Here is a 14,214-nt window from a genome sequence, read left to right as displayed (position 1 = left end):
TCCCATCCATCCCTCACCTACAACCAGTTCTGCTGCCTTTGGCCAATTGTTGCTCCCTTAATGTGTATCTTTATGTCCCACATATAAAAACATCACTCTGTATCTGTCCTTTTCCTTCTAATTTCTTCACCCAGTATGATACTCTCTAGACCCATCCATATTGCTGACAATTGCAAGATTTCAACATTTCCTATAACTAAATATTATTTTTATGTATATATATATATGCATAAATACAGATCACAAGCTCTTGATTTTATCTAAATCTTAGCATTTTTATTTTGGAAATTTAATATTTTAGGTAAAGTTCTATTATATATTGTAGAAGCATGTATATTAATGATGTTTATACCCTCAGTGCAATTTAGTGAAGATTCAATGAGTAAACACTTGCATGACACATTATAGTTTTTAGATGAAAGTTTCCTTTGACCCTTCATTTTTACGGATGCTATTCTATATCTACCTTGTCCAGTTTATAGGGCTGAAATCAGTCACTATTTGATCCATAATATTCTTCATCCCTCTGATTCGAGGGGGCACTCTCTTTAGCTGATCATGAAACTTTCAACACCCACCATCATCTTACGCATTTTCTTAGGGACTTGCTCATGTTTATGCTTTCCTTGCTTTTTGTTCTTGAAACTTCATTGTCAGGCTCTTAAGTACACCTTCATTTCATGTTTCTGACCTCTGCAATTATTATTTTGACTTCAGGGTAAGTAAGGCCCTCCCGTTGATCGTCGATTTGCTCGAGCGGGCCCAGTAACGTCTCCATTGGAGACTTTGTTGTTACTGTGTCTGGCATATCGAATACTCTCGGTAGCTTGCCGGGCTCTCCGAGAGGGGCGGAGGAATCGAACTTGGGTCAGCCATGTTGGCTGCGTGCAAGGCAGACGCCCTACCCGCTGTGCTATCGCTAGCACAGCGGGTAGGGCGTTCGCCTTACAAGCGGCCAACATGGCCGACCCGAGTTCGATTCCTCCGCCCCTCTCGGAGAGCCTGGCAAGCTACCGAGAGTATTCGATATGCCAGACACAGTAACAACAAAGTCTCCAATGGAGACGTTACTGGGCCCGCTCGAGCAAATCGACGATCAACGGGAGGGCCTTTACAAATCGACTTCAGGGTACTTTTGAAAAATGCTAGGAACATTTTGTTCAGAGAGTATTTGCATATTGTCCCCAGTGATACAGAATTGAGAACTCAGCCAAGAATCAAGTCAAGAGAATTAGTTATTTTAATGAAGACAGATTATGTGTTAGAAATAATGTTACTCATGAAATTCCTGATGTACAGTTGTCACAAGAAAACAGTTCACAGAATCAGGGAACTCTAAGCTTTGACAAAACATAGGGTTTTTCATGTGAAAAAAATTAAGGAATTTGAAGAAGTATCAGCAACACATTTTATTGGGTCTTATAGACAACTTTTTTTTCTTAAAAAGTAAGGAAAATATCTTGCTCTACTACTTTACTCTTGGACTTTCAACTCAATATAAGTATGCCATAATCAGCTTTAATTTAGGTTAGTGAGAATAACTTCAGTCTTTTCATAAATTCTCTGACTTAAGCAGGAGCAATAGTACTGTGGGCAGGGCACTTATTGGCCAAGCTGGGTTCAATTTCCAGCACCCCATATAATCCCCTGAGCAAAACCAGAAGTTATTCCTCAGCACAGAACTCGGATTAAGACCTGAACATTGCTGGGTGTGGCTTAAAACCAACCAAACAGGAAAAAAAAATAACTCTCTGAATCAATATGTCCCCATCCATTTATCCCTTTGATATTAGAGTCTGTGCATTCTGCCTTAATGTTCTTTTGCTTTTACCTTCCAGAGACACATTCTTTTGTCTGTGCAGTCCTTTGTAAGGAGCAGGTGTGACAGCAAAGAGTTTTCTTACCAACATTTTTTTCCAGTTTAATTTAATCAGAGTGTGTGATTTTCTGCTCCCTTGCAATTAATTGCCTCTGATGCCATCTCCTAAAAACACCTTTTTTTCCCCATTTAGTTCAATTTCTACAGAGCTGTTGGGAAAGGAAATTATTATGTTAATGCTGAGATAGATAAGTGGTTTGCTTAAATTAAATTAGCAAACACATCCAATTACTCTGCAGCCATTTTGAACTTAACAAGAAAAATCATTATCAGCATTGCAGAGATAAGTTCTTTTTCGACCCTTCTTTGGAGAAAACCTCATCTGTTTCTAAAACTTCCCATCAGAAGGATTAATGGTTGACTGGTTCAAGTCAACTTCCCTAAATTGAAAGTGGGTATAATGAGTGTTTGTGATTCAGCCTGTCAATTAAAAGGCTATAAAGTTATAACTTAGCTGATCGTTTTAACTATGAGACGATGTCCCAATATAGAAACCCTCTTGCATTTATCTGTTAAAAAATATATCTCTTAAAAATATTATTATATGTTTCCTACCTTATTTGAAATCACCTTTGGAATAAAAGTCAGAAATTATACACAACAATGTTGATCTTCCTATAAGAATCTAGACAATAAGCTCAATTGATTCATTCTACAAACATTTGATGAATTTATAGGTTGAACTCTAAGTATACCTTTTAGGATTGAAGATAGCCCAACCAGGAAGCTGAAGCTTTTGACTAAATATGTTAATCAAGGAGGAAACACAGATGGGTAATAGAAATAAAGCTATAGTATTGGGCCAATTAAACAGTCAAACACACAGTGGTGAGTGTCTAAAATTATGTGTCCTAAGTCCTGACCTGTGCTTCCTAACAGGAAAGCTTGGGAACATTAAATGGAGAACTGAGTATTGGAAAGTGGAAACAAAGGCAATAGCGAAGAAAGGCAAAAAATATGAATAAAGGCTCAAGCTTATAAAAATGCATAATTTAATAAAAATTTTAAGGGATCCATTATGAGAACAGGGAGTGATAAGTGGGGAAGTGAGCGTGAAATTGGGAAAAAAATAACGAAGTATATGCCTTGATGACTGACCCTGGGATTCATTTGAAAAAATGTACTTCCCTCTAAATTTTGGAAAAAGAATACATATAAACACTCAGAATGATTTTAAGCAAAAATGAACAATATCTATTGCCTATAACTCAATGAAAATTTAAATTTATAAAGTGAGATTAACCATCACATTCTGCCTGTGTATGAATGAAAAAAATACAAATTTATTGTTTTTTATTCTAGATGACATCTCTTTTCATTATTACTGATTGATTCAGATAATGTTGCGTTTTTTATTTAATTTTCAAATTATATCATAAAAGTTTCCCGGGAATTCAAACATCCTCTTATTCCCTGGGCAAAGCTGGATTGACTCAGAAGTAACAAGCCCACTTAGGTATACTTACGGTAATTCCTTAGTCATATCTATGGACTATGAATTTGATAATAGTCTTATACTGTTAAGCTATTTGCTACTTTTTATTCACATAGCTGAAAACCTTCAATTTCTCCATTGTTTGTTTTCAGAACTCCACAAAAAAAAAAAAACCTGCACAGATACTGATTTGCAAACCATGAATTTCTTTGTCCACAGTCTCTTTCTTTGTGTCTTCCTTTGCCTTCTCAATCACACTTACCTTGCCAGCATCTACTATCTATTTTGCTTCTTGCATTTTTAGCCCAAATTATCTATATTCACCAGCTGGTAACTGCAGGGCTGTAGGGGATTTTACTGCTTCTAATGTTGTTCCCTCAATTAATTTCCCACACATTCAAGGTAAATGTTTCACTTGAATCCTTATGCATGTCATTCTATAATTGGGTTTCATTTGGTGGCTACAGATTGCCACTAGAATTCAATCAAGAATCATCATGGAATATACCACTTTTACTGTTAGTCTATTTATCTCTCTGGACTCATAGGTTACAGGTCCCTGTGGCTCTTTCACTGTGTTTTTGTTCAGCTGCAATACTTAGAGTTCTTCACATTTCTATTCTCCTCAGATTGACCTCTATAATATCTTCCACAATTCATCCCTTATTTTCTCCTACTTGTCCTTTAGTAAACACTGTTATGTTTCAGTTCTAAAGAAAATCTCATTGCATGAAATAGCACATTTATTCTCCAGTATAATCTATCTAGTAACCTATAATTTTTAGCTTTCTGAATATGATACTCCCACTACATTAGATCTTTGATGACTCGGATATTGACATGAAAAGATATTGTTCTTTGGCATTAGAGAGATAGTACATGGATTACGGTATTTGTCTTTCACACAGCCACCCCTGGTTTAATACACTATAACACCAGGAGTAATCCCTGAGCACAGAGCCAGGAGTAAGCCTTGAAAACAATCTGGTGTAGATTACATTTTTTTAAAGTAAATATATTTATCTTGTATATGAAAGTATATACCCAGAGTCTACAACAATAATGCATAACCATTACAGATATTTTCACATTCAACAATGAATAAATTGTCTGATTTTAAGAAATGATTCTATGCATAATATTTACTTTACTCACATAACACTATTCAAAATTCTTTCTTTATGCTTTTTATGTCATTAAATTTAGATTGTTCAGCACACCTAGATTAGTACACAAAAATTTTGGAGAAAATTTTTGGATATCTGTAATTCAGTGAAATAGTCATGTCTCTTTTAGAATCATTTTAGCTCTCAAATTTTAGCTCTCAAATCATTTTAGCTCTCTAGAAAAATCTGTCATCATTCCCCTTACTGCTCTGAATTATCCCTGTATTTGTCTCGTGCCAGTTATCTCTTTTCTCTCCCGATTTATAAGCTATGTATTCCTCACTTTTTGGAAATAAGGTTTATCTTTTCTACTAGCCTGATTTATTTTGCCCAATCAGTTTGACTGAAAGAGAGCAGCAATATGCCGATGTGCTTTGGTTTAAGTCTGATACAATATCAGGGTTAACTAAGGTAAATTGTTGAATCTTAGATATAGTCATTTAACACATTTATTCAGTCCAGATATTAGATAGGAAAAAATACATTGTTTTATTAGATGCTCATATCCAGCAGAGAAAAAAAATATGTTGAATACTTATCACTACAATGAAGAGAAAAAACAAGATAAAATATAATAGAGGAAGATGCTGTATAATATTATACCAAACTAATGTGAATGCATGGCCATTGAAATTTCATTAATAATAAAAGAAACCATGCATTTAAATCATGTAAAAAATATTTTAGAATAAGAATGTCTGGCATATAAGTGACTTGTTTTTAATTATATTAATATTCAGAAAAAAATGCACTCTTAAATGTGAGTTGAACATCTCCCATAGCCTGCATTCTACCAGAGATATCATCATTCATAGATCTGAATCTTTAGCTAGATATCTGTATTAGTTTCATAGTTCTACTTAGCAAATTCTCACAGAATAACTATTGTTTCATAATTATGAATACTGGAAGGCCAAATTTAAGAAGTTAGAAGATTTAATTCCCTTTGAGAACTATGAAAAAAATCTGCTCCAGGCTTCAGCTTCACTTTAAGATTTTTACCATCATCTCTATATGTCCATGTGTGTGTGCATGCATATATGGAGTGTGTGTATTCACATTGTTTGCCCACTATACTATTCTGTATCTGACTTAAAATTTATCATTTCATAAAGTCCTCAGTCATATTAGAGTATAGCCCATCCTATAACTTTATTTTATTACCTCTGGAACCTACGTCTTTCCAAAGGTCTTTAAAATACAGTATCATTTTGAAGAACTGGGATTTAGAACTTCAACATGTTGTTATCTCTCATGAAGGAAGTGAAACACAGTTCAGGCCTCATAGCATTTGAACCTCATAATTAAACCTGTAATTATTGTCTTTGCTTCAGGGATATGAAATCTCAAGTCTTCTCAAACATCTACCTGCTAACATTTACCTGCTTGTGCACAGCAGACCTCAGATGATAAACTCATTTAGGCCTTAGGAGACAAACTCATTTAGGGCAAAATGCAATTTACCTTCAGAATTTAACAGGTCCCTCCCTGGGGTATTTGGGTACCATTTTCTCTTTTAATGAAATTGATTAGAGTTATATGGTGGAGGAATTTAGATCTCAATGTTTTCATTGACTTCCTGATCTTAATTACTCTGGCTGCCAAAATTTTTTTGCTTATACTCCTCAGTCAATGAGTTGTCTTGGGTACAGACAAAAGTTTTTTTTATCATTTTTGATCATTTTGATCATTAATTATCTCTTTATTTATTTGTTTATTCATTTTTAGGGCCATATCCTGGGTATTCATGAATTACTACTAGCTAGGCCATGTGATATGCCAGGAATGGAAACAAGGTCAGCCTTGTGCAAGGCAAACAGTCTATACAATGTAAAATCACTTTGGCCTCATCGGTATCTCTTTTTTTTAAATCTATCTTTGTTTTTATCCTCAAACTCGAAAACTTAGGAAATTCATAAGTGCCTTATATTTGATTCCATGACTATCACGAATCACGAATCACGAATCACGACCATCCTGTTATTCGTCGATTGCCTCGAGCAGGCCCCAGTAACGTCTCCTTCATTCTAGCCCTGAGATTATATTCAAGGCTCTTTAGGAGAATGAGACCCATCACGGCAGAGTCTGGCAAACTCCCCGTGGCGTACCCAATATGCCAAATACCAGTAACAATGATGGGTCCCATGACTATAATTGTATGCAATGAAAAATACCGCATTAAGATTTCAGAACTTTTAATCATCCTTTAAAACACAAATCAGAAAAATGTAATTAATTTCAGGTATACTAAACTTAAGCATATCTTTATTTTGTTATTTCATGTCATATATAATGAAAACTATCTGAATTTGGATGAGAGTAAAATTAGTGTTAGAAAATTTCCTGAAGACTACTTAATATTACTTAATAGAGCAGGATTCAAATATTCTCTGAAACATACACTTTCGAGGTATTTTAAGTTTTAATTTTTCAAGGTATTTTAAGTTTTAATCTATCTGAGAAGTTTAAGTTTTAATCTATCTGAGAAGACATGATATTCTGCAACTATGGAATGATGACATAGTTAACTCATATTGACTAGGTCTTAAGACTTCAGGAGTCTTATTCAAGAATTGCAATGCCCATGCTTTTTCTTTATTTTATTTCTTACTACTATTAGAAGCGTGTGCACCATAAAATTTTTATTAAATATTGAAGATATGGAAACATTACAGAGTTAAGGAATCTTAGTAAAGTCACTAATTTGGAACCATCTTAGTCAGACTGGAGTCCCTATCAGAGAGGTGTGTGTGTAAACACAGGAAAGAGAGACAATGTGAAAGCACAGTGAGGAGACTTCTTGCCAGTCAAAGAGAAAGGTCTCAGGAAAAATTAGACCTTCCATAAAATGTGCTCAGGACAATGATTTCATATTCCCCCGCATTGTGAAAATAACATTCTATTATTCAGCTAGCATTGGAGTGAAGCAATCATTCCAAGACATGGAATGCAGAAGGGATCAGAGTTTTAACATTTACTTAAATAGCTTAGGTTTAAAATTTTCTTACATTCCTATCCCTCTTATCTTAATTTTTGGAAGTATTTTCTAGACTTCCAATATTTTTTCAGGAAAAATACCCTTTGCACTAATATGGGGTCCACATTCTCTATATTATTAAAACTTGAGTTAATATTCATTGCTATATTACATCTTCCTACTTTAAATATTGCTGTGTTTTTAACAATAATATAGAGGATCTAATGAATTATAGTCATTCAAAAAATTAATAGATCATCAATGATTAGTAAAACAAAGCATAAGATTTAAAAAATCATTCATTATTAGGTGGAGAATGGATTAATAGATTAGTTTCAGGCCTGAGAAAGAGAACAGAGGATGGGGAGTTGACCCAGGTTCAATCATTCAGCCCCATTCTTATCTGCTTTGTCACATCGTGCTTTCTGCTTCTCACCATATGGTCCTCCGAGCCCATGGAAAGTGATTCCTTGGCACAGAGTCAAGAGTAAGTCCTGAGCATCATTGGGTGTGACCCCTAAACAAAACCATCAGTTTCTTCTAAGGGAGAAGCAAAAAGTAAGATGTGACAATGCAGATAAGAATGAGGCTGACTGAGGTAAAGGTGTAATTTTTCTCAGGATAATCTTTCTCAATGATGTTTAGAGAGGGGCCAGACCATCTGCTGTCTTCTGGGCATTATTATGATGACTTCCTTTATAAAATTTGTAATCCACGTAGCTATGAATATGCACTAACAAACATCTAGAGTAAAAATAAGGTACTCATTTATTTTCATAATCCTGTGTGGCCTCTGTGATTTTGGTGATGACTAAACAACTGATGACTAATTCATCATTTTATTTATTCTCCGCTTACTTGGTCCAATTTAAATATAGGCTTTATCTGAAAGATCCCTGACCTTCATGAAAATAAGGGCTATGTTATCAGTTCCAATGATTTCTCCTGGCTTTATTCTTAAAATATAAATTCTTCATTTTCAAGAGTAAATGAGTTTTGAAAGATAGAACTTCTATCTTCTATCTTAAACATTTTTACTGACATAAAATTAAGCCTATCAGCCTAGAGAAATAACACAAGGTGTTAGGTGTCTAACTTGCAAGCTGAATACCCTGCTTCAATTTCTCCACCACATATGGTCCCCCCAAGAAGCTAGTAGTAATCTCTGAGTACAAAATCAGGAGTAAGTCCTAAACACTGCCAGGCATACACCTCCCACACAGACACAAATATAATATTTCATTAATTAAAGAAACCTATCACAAAATTTAAAAACATTTCCAAAACAGTAAGTACATCCTAGTGTGTGTGTATGTGTGTGTGTGTGTGTGTGTGTGTGTGTGTGTGTGTTGGGGGAGTTGGGACTGATATACTAGCACTGCAACTATAAACCTATCAATTCTACTATAAATCAAGATATTTCAATTTAAAAATTGCAAAAATAAAGCAGAAGACTTGAGAAAAGGTAGTGATGTGGTATGCAGTTTTCTCTCTATCTCTTTTATCATGATATCGCTTGTATCACTTGTACCACTTGTCATCCCATTGATCATTGATATGTTCAAGCACGTGCCAGTAATGTCTCCATTCGTCCCTGTCAAGTGCTAGTGTAGTCCAATGGCATCTGCTCACTCTAGGAACACGAAAAGCCTCAAACCATTTATTCAGGGTTTTGATGAAAAAGTCTGACCATCTCATAGGTGGGCAGCCACATGTCCTTTTGGCGTCCCATGGAATCCAGTCAGTAATGGCTCTAGTCTAGCACTCATCTCTAAATTGCCTTACATGTCTGGCCCATCTGATTTTCGATGCTTTAGCAAATGATACCACATCCCTGATTCTTGATCGTCGATGGAGGTCAGAACTTCGGATTCTTTCTCACTTGAGTGAAATGTGATATTCCAAACATACCTCTTTCAATTCCTCTTTCAGATGCCCAAATAGCGTTCTCGTCCCGTTCTTGTAGGGCCTAGGTCTCTGAGGCATATGTTAGTGCAGAAAGAATGGTGGAGTCTTAAAGATGTGCTGGGAGCCGGAGGTTCTCTGTCCTCTTAACAACTTCTTCCAAGCTCTTGAAGGCGTTCCACGCCGCCCTATTCCTCCTGTGCAGTTCTGGCGCCAACTCATTCCTTATGCTGATTTCTTGGCCCAGGTAAACAAAGGTGCTGCATTCGAAGATGTTATCATGATATATCATTGTAATATTGATAATTAAATAGTTTTAAGAAAATAATACAGAATATTTATGTCATGGGATAACTACCTTGAAATTGTAATGCTTCTGAAATTTTGAAGAAATGAAGATGGTATTGAGAAGCTGCCAGAGCAGGTAGGAACTGCAAATAAGCTTAATATAGAAACCTGAAGTCAGAATTAAGATCAGGTAAAAAGGGCCTTGGTAATCCAGAGATAATACAGCTGGTAAGGTGCTTTTCTACATAGTCTAGACACAGCCAGAAGTAAGCCCTGAGCACAGTTCAGTGTGGCCCCCAAATAAATAAACAGCAAAAAGGCTTGGCAGTTGAAATCAATATTGAGACTTACTTATTTACCCATTTACATTTTGGTCATAAATTTTATCTCATTTTATTTTATTTGTACTTGGAAGATAGTTGTGGCCACACTTGACTGTGTTCAGTTCATACTCCTGGCTTTGTGCTCAGATATCGCTTTCAGCGGTGATTTGAAGACTATATGTGATGCTGACTGTCAAACCTGGGTCAGTTACACATAATGCATGCCCTATACTACTGTCCAGTCTCTCCGACATTCATATATTTTAACTTATTGGATATGCCAGACACAGTAACAACAAAGTCTCCAATGGAGACGTTACTGGGCCCGCTCGAGCAAATCGATGATCAACGGGAGGGCCTTGACTTGGCCTTGAGGTAACAGTGGCTAATAAGAGAGTGTATATTCATATGACTTAGGGATATAATATCACACCACCAAAGGGTCAATTTCCCTCTACCTGCATTCATAGAACTCTTCTTGATTTTTATACCTTCCTAGCCTCAGTTCTATTGTGAGATTCTCAGGGTTTGTTTTCATTGGACATTAACTATCTCCTTGCTTTGCTTCTTTATATGGCACATATAAGTGAGATCATCTGATATTTGTCTTTCCACAGCTGAGCCTCTGGCTTTGCACAGCACACACTTGCTCCATGCATGCTAAAACAAAAGGCAATCTGTGAAAATGTATCTGCTTATAAATAAGTAAATATCTCTAAATAATCCAGAAGATTGCCTATAGGGAAAAAATGATTTAAGACTATTTGAAAGCATAAACAATATTATCTGCTTTCACAATACATATCAAGTATTTTAGAGATGCTAATATCAAAAAAGAATGATACTGTTCTCTTTATCACCTACCTAGACCTATTTAAATAATGACGTAATAAGTCTAATCTAATATATAAAATGTAATTTGAATTGTTATTGATATAGTTCAGCTTTCACTTTGTGTTTATAATTAAATTTTATTTTGTAATGACTATTTTATCTTGGATTCTTTATTTCAATTACTAAATTTCCTCTAAAGGCATATAAAACTAAAAACTAATGTTTTATATAAAACTTATTATAATGTTATGCTATTTCTACTTCTAACAGCAGGGTGTACATATAGCTTAGTACTTACATATATTAGTAAATACAGTAAAAATGAATAAAATTTTGGCCATAGCTTTCAAAATTCAGGGCAGATATTTTATGTTGCTTCTTATTATCTAACTGTGAAATCTTGTAAATGATAGTTCTAAAGAAGTGAATTTTCCTTCTGCTTTTATTTGTTTTAGAAAAATTCTTTTCTGCTAACATTGACCTCTAACCTATTTGTCATTTGTTTTCAATCCCTTTTTTATCCCTGAATATGTTGAAAATATTTGAACTTTAATAAAGAACACATAAGAGAGCTTTTTCTTTCAGGGAAAACAAATATTATATACTGAGAAAGATACATAGCACAGTGGATAGGGTGTTGCCTTATACATGGCTGATCTGGGTTTGATCCTCAGCATCAGTGTCCCTCAAGCACTCCAGGAGTAATCTCTGAATGCAGAGCCAGGAGTAATCTTTGAGCATTGCTAGGTGTGGCCCAAAAACAAATAAATACGACAGCAAGGAATTCAAATACAACAACATAAGTATGTGTGTGCGTATGTATGTATGTATGTATATATATATACATATACATATATGTATATATATATATATATATATAGTGATAGCAGAGTGGTAGGGCATTTGCCTTGCACGCAGCCAATATGGCCAACCCGAGTTCGATTCCTCCGCCCCTCTCGGAGAGCCCGGCGAGCTACCGAGAGTATCTCGCCCGCAGGGCAGAGCCTGGCAAGCTCCCCGTGACGTATTTCGATATGCCAGACACAGTAACAACAAAGTCTCCAGTGGAGACGTTACTGGGCCCACTTGAGCAAATATATATATATATATATATACATATACATATATATAAATTATCACCACTAAAAAATACTATCCGAGAGGCTGAATGTGAGATGAATGCAACACACATATCTCATTTTGCATACTCTTTTCTACAATATAATTGTAGTTTAACAGACTTAAGATGAATGTTTCCATGAATCATATAGTTCTTACAAACATCACCTACTAAGTTGCTTCTATTTATATAATTGTAGTTGTCTATGTGGATTCTGTAAACACTTTTAAAAAAAATCTAACATATAAACAAAGAGAACAAATAAATAAAGCAAATTTACTATTCATACTAGTATATCCTGGAGACAAAAAGTGGTGTTAAGTTAACTTAGGTATAGCTTTGGAAGTAAATATCAGAAAAATCTAATTTCATAACTACATCTAAACAGAGATTCAAGATAACACTATGAAGAAAACCAAATAAAGGCGATGGCCATAGAAAACTTGGAGCACAAATAAATCTTCCAGAAAGAAGTCTTACCCTAATGAGCCATCTCTTGACAACATGTCTAATACACTGGAGAGTGTGGAGTCGAAGCTACTGGAAATCTGACAAGAAGTAAATAAAAATACGTGGACTGGTCCAAGGCTCTGCATAACAAAGCAGTGCCTCTGGAGGGACATGGGATGAGTTAGAAAGTGAAGGCATTCCCAGCAGCTTGTTAGTAGCAGCTAGTTAGAGGAAGGAGTGGAATATAGACTTGTTGGGGGGGGAGTGAGGGTGGGATAAAACCTCAAATAAGAAAATATATCAAACCTAAATTCCACAAGCAAGTCAAACAAAGAAATGCTGTCAATTAAAAAATAATACACCTCTATATGCAGGTCACATGTGTGCTTATGAACATGGGTGCCTAGTAAACACTCTCAGCTAGTCAAAAAATCATCTCAAAATGATAGGCAAAATGGAATATTATCCAATTGTACTTATTATAAGAAGATACTCAAGAAATCTAGGTATTAGCCTGCTTATCCCCATGAGACGTATTCTTAGTCTGTGTATCCTTGCTTTGTTTGGATGTACACTTAGCTTTTTCTTCTCTCTGGAGAAGCCCATGTTCTCTCTTAAACATGTATCTTGCTCTCTTGCTTTTCCTTTGTTTCCCAAGTAAACTTGTTTAACTAAAAAAAAAGACAAAATATTTCAGTGGCTGCAAGTTGCCTTTACCAAAATATTCACAGTAGAGGAACACTTTTTTTCACACTCAATTTAGTATTAAATACTATTAATGGAGCACTAGAAAATGAAACCTAATAGATAAAATCAGAAAGTCATATATCAGTATAATTTTTGTATTCTCCTTAATTCTCCTTAATTGTTGTACTTTAAATGACTCTCAGAAAACCTGTCGTTGCATCATTTTAGATCAAATATAAAAATTTCATATTTAAATATGCATACACATATTTATATTTATACTTACAGAAATATACATACACATATTTAGACCATTTATATTAAAGTATTTGTAAATGATTACAGTTAAATCTATCATTTTAATATTTGTCTGTTGAGCTCTTCTCATTATGTTTCTCTGTTTTTTTCCCTCTTCTTTAGCTTACATAAATGGAATTTAAAAAAAAATAATGTAGTGGGACTAGAGACATATTACACTAGGTAAGGTATTTTCCTTGTATATGTCCCACCCATTTTCTGTCCTGGACACCACATAAGGCCAACAAGTACCCTGCCTGAAGTGATTTCTGAGCACAGAGACAGTAGTAAGCCCTGATCACAGAAGGATGTGGTCCAAAAACAAAAACAAAATGTTATTTGAAATTAATTTTTAAGATTTATATTTTATTTTTGCTTTTTAAAAATTTGATATTTTTTGATATAGGGCAATTTTTTATTCTCTAAGATTTTGAATCTATAAATATACATGTATATATACATATATCTTTAAAATAACATTAAGAGTGTTTCTAGCTGTTATTTCTTCAGTATTTTTTATTTCATCTCCTTTGGAGAGTTAAATGATGCAATACTAAACACAAATGCTAAACATCTGAAAATTTCCATAGGTTTCTGAAGCTCTTTTGATATTTTTCTGACCTTCACATTTGATGAATTATATCCATCTGTCATTAGGGTCACTAATTTTGTTCTCATTCATTTCCATCCTGCTATTGAACCTATTTAATGAATCTTTTTATTTTAATTTTTTTCAATTCTAAAACTTCCATCAAATATTGGTTGACTCAAACATCTGTGATATATAGCACCGTAGCACTGTCCTGGTGTTGTTCATGGATTTGCTTGAGCAGGCACCAGTAACGTCTCCATT

This window comes from Sorex fumeus, unplaced genomic scaffold, assembly GCF_029834395.1.
Source record: "Sorex fumeus unplaced genomic scaffold, SorFum_2.1 ptg000054l, whole genome shotgun sequence".
NCBI classification, from domain to species: Eukaryota; Metazoa; Chordata; class Mammalia; order Eulipotyphla; family Soricidae; genus Sorex; species Sorex fumeus.
The sequence above is the reverse complement of the archived record's forward strand: the minus strand, read 5'-3'. Positions refer to the sequence as shown.